The sequence below is a fragment of the Portunus trituberculatus genome, chromosome 21 (genome assembly GCF_017591435.1).
Source record: "Portunus trituberculatus isolate SZX2019 chromosome 21, ASM1759143v1, whole genome shotgun sequence".
Classification (NCBI taxonomy): Eukaryota; Metazoa; Arthropoda; class Malacostraca; order Decapoda; family Portunidae; genus Portunus; species Portunus trituberculatus.
In genome coordinates, this window is record NC_059275.1 from 2,749,839 (window position 1) to 2,752,338 (window position 2,500).

The 2,500-nt window shown below is 38.9% G+C and overlaps 1 protein-coding gene across 2 annotated transcripts in view; it reads right to left on the reverse strand.

Moving 5' to 3' along the window:
* The window catches only part of LOC123507121 (retinol dehydrogenase 12-like), a 14,973-nt gene that overhangs the window by 9,461 nt on the left and 3,012 nt on the right, over window positions 1-2,500 (reverse strand). The gene's annotated exons all lie outside the window — the stretch shown is intronic.

A 2,500-nucleotide genomic window follows, 5' to 3' on the forward strand; every position in this document is an offset into this window, starting at 1 on the left:
TTCTATATTCATTGTGGTTACTATTGGTGATTTTATACAGCTTCAAAAACTCATGTGGGGGTTAAAATAGTGTGAACTCTGACCATTAATCTTTTTACCTCCTTAGATGCTTTCTAATGCAAATAAAATCGTTTAATCATATTCCAAAATCAAGGTAAAAATGCGTCCCAGTACTAAAGGGGTTAAGGCGAAGGTGGAGGTCCTGGAGGAGGCGGAGGAGGAGGAGGAGGCTGTCTGAATTTGTCCCTGGAAATAAAAAGGGATGACTATAATTTTTGGAGAAGAGGAGGAGAAAAATGAATAAGAAGATGAGAAAGAGGAGAAGGAGGAGGATAAAGAGGAGGAGGAGGAAGAGAAAAAGTTGAGTATGCTGTAAAAATACTAGAAGGAAATAAAAAGTGATGATTAAAAGTTTGTAAGAAGGAAGGAGAAGCAGAAGTCTATAGAGAAAAAGAGGGAGGAAAAGAAAAGAAGAATAGCGAGACGAAGATGAGCATTTAAAAAGTAACACAAGCGAACACAACAAAAGAACAAATAGCAAACCTGGTAACCCTTAAGTTTGATTAGGTTAGGTTGAGTTGGGCTGGGTTAGATTGAGTTAGGTTGGGTTAGGTCAGGTCAGGTCAGGTTAGATTAGGTTAGGTTGGATTGGGTTGGGTTAGGTTAGGTTAGGATAAGTTAGGTCAGATCAGGTCAGGCTAGGTTGGGTTGGGTTGGCTTGGGTTAGATCATGGTAGGGTATAGTATCAAATCCCATGCAACTAAGGGCTTAGAGTAGGAAAGGCTAAGGATAACAGAGAAACAGATCCTTTGAAGTCCTCTGTAGGAAGTCTGATTATCCTGCAAGATCGAGAACAGGTAGAGTGGAAGGAGGAGGAGGAGGAGGAGGAGGAGGAGAGAGAGAGAGAGAGAGAGAGAGAGAGAGAGTGAGAGGGGAAGTTGAGTAGAAAGAAGAGCTTGTCAACACTCTGCACTTGAGTTGTAAATATTTAGGTAAGAATTATTTCCCTGTTCTGTGTGTTACGAGCGGCCTCAGATGCAGCACCGCCTCGCTTCTCTAACCATTCCTGTGCTTCTTTCATCATAATTGCCTGCCTTTTAAGTTTATAACACATTTTTTGCTGCTGCTATTAAATTTCCCTGCTTTTTATTTTTTCTGCTTTTTTGACGAAATGTTTTGCTTCTTCAAATTTTCTGCTTTTTAAGACGATTTTCTGCTTTTATTTTCTCTCCTGTCGTTTTCATTTTTTTTTTTACAATTTATTTGCTTGTTTAACTAATTATTTGTTTCTTTTACAATTTCTTTCTTCATTAATTAATTTGTTCTTCAATAATCTTTTCTGTGCTTCATTAATCCTTTCTCTGGTTCATTAATCCTTTCTCTGCCTCATTAATCCTCTTCTGGCTTCATTAATCCTCTTCTCTGCTTCATTAATCCTTTCTATGATTCATTAATCCTTTCTGTGCTTCAGTAATCATTTCTCTGGTTCATTAATCCTTTCTCTGGTTCACTAATCCTTTCTGTGCTTCATTTATCCTTTCTGTGCTTCGTTAATCCTCTTTTGGCTTCATTAATTCTTTCTGTGCTTCATTAATCCTTTCTGTGCCTCATTAATCCTTTCTTTGCTTCATTAATCCTCTTTTGGCTTCATTAATCCTTTCTCTGCTTCACTAATCCTTTATTACTTTCATTAATCCTTTCTTTGCTTCATTAATCCTCTTTTGGCTTCATCAATTCTTTCTCTGCTTCACTAATCCTTTATTACTTTCATTAATCCTTTGTTTTCTTTCCTTATTTTCTCTTTACCGTGTATGTGCCTGGCCTTCCATACTGCTCTGGGTGTTGTGGCAAAATGAGTAAAGAAATAAAAGTAAAAAAAAGAGTAGAAGAGGAAACAGAAAATGTAAAAACAAAAGATAAAAAAAAAAGAAATGAAATGCAATATAACGCAAAACTTGAATAGACGAAAAAGAAGTTACGATTTACTCTTGATTTGCTCGATTTATCCGTTTATTTAGTTTCATTTTGGTCTATTGACGAGAGAGAGAGAGAGAGAGAGAGAGAGAGAGAGAGAGAGAAGGATGTTGATTGGTGGAGGCGAAAAGTGTGGAAGTGACATCATCAGGTCTTTGGGTATATTGTGCTTACGTGCATGTATAAGTGTGTGTGTGTGTGTGTGTGTGTGTGTGTGTGTGTGTGTGTGTGTGTGTGTGTGTGTGTGTGTAGGTGGGTTGGTGACTGCAAGCCTGCATAACATATTAATAGGTCTCACTATCGCCTGTTTTGGTGCACAAGAACGATTAGCTTGAAGGCGGATGACTCGGTGAGAGAGAGAGAGAGAGAGAGAGAGAGAGAGAGAGAGAGGGTGGGGGGGAGTGAAGGGAAGCAGATTGTAGGGGCTTAGGGCAGAAAGGAGTTTGGAGTATCTGAAGGCACGGAGGTATGTTGAGGGAGAGGGAGGAGGTGTTGGATGGGAGTTGAGGAAGTCTGGTTGAAAAA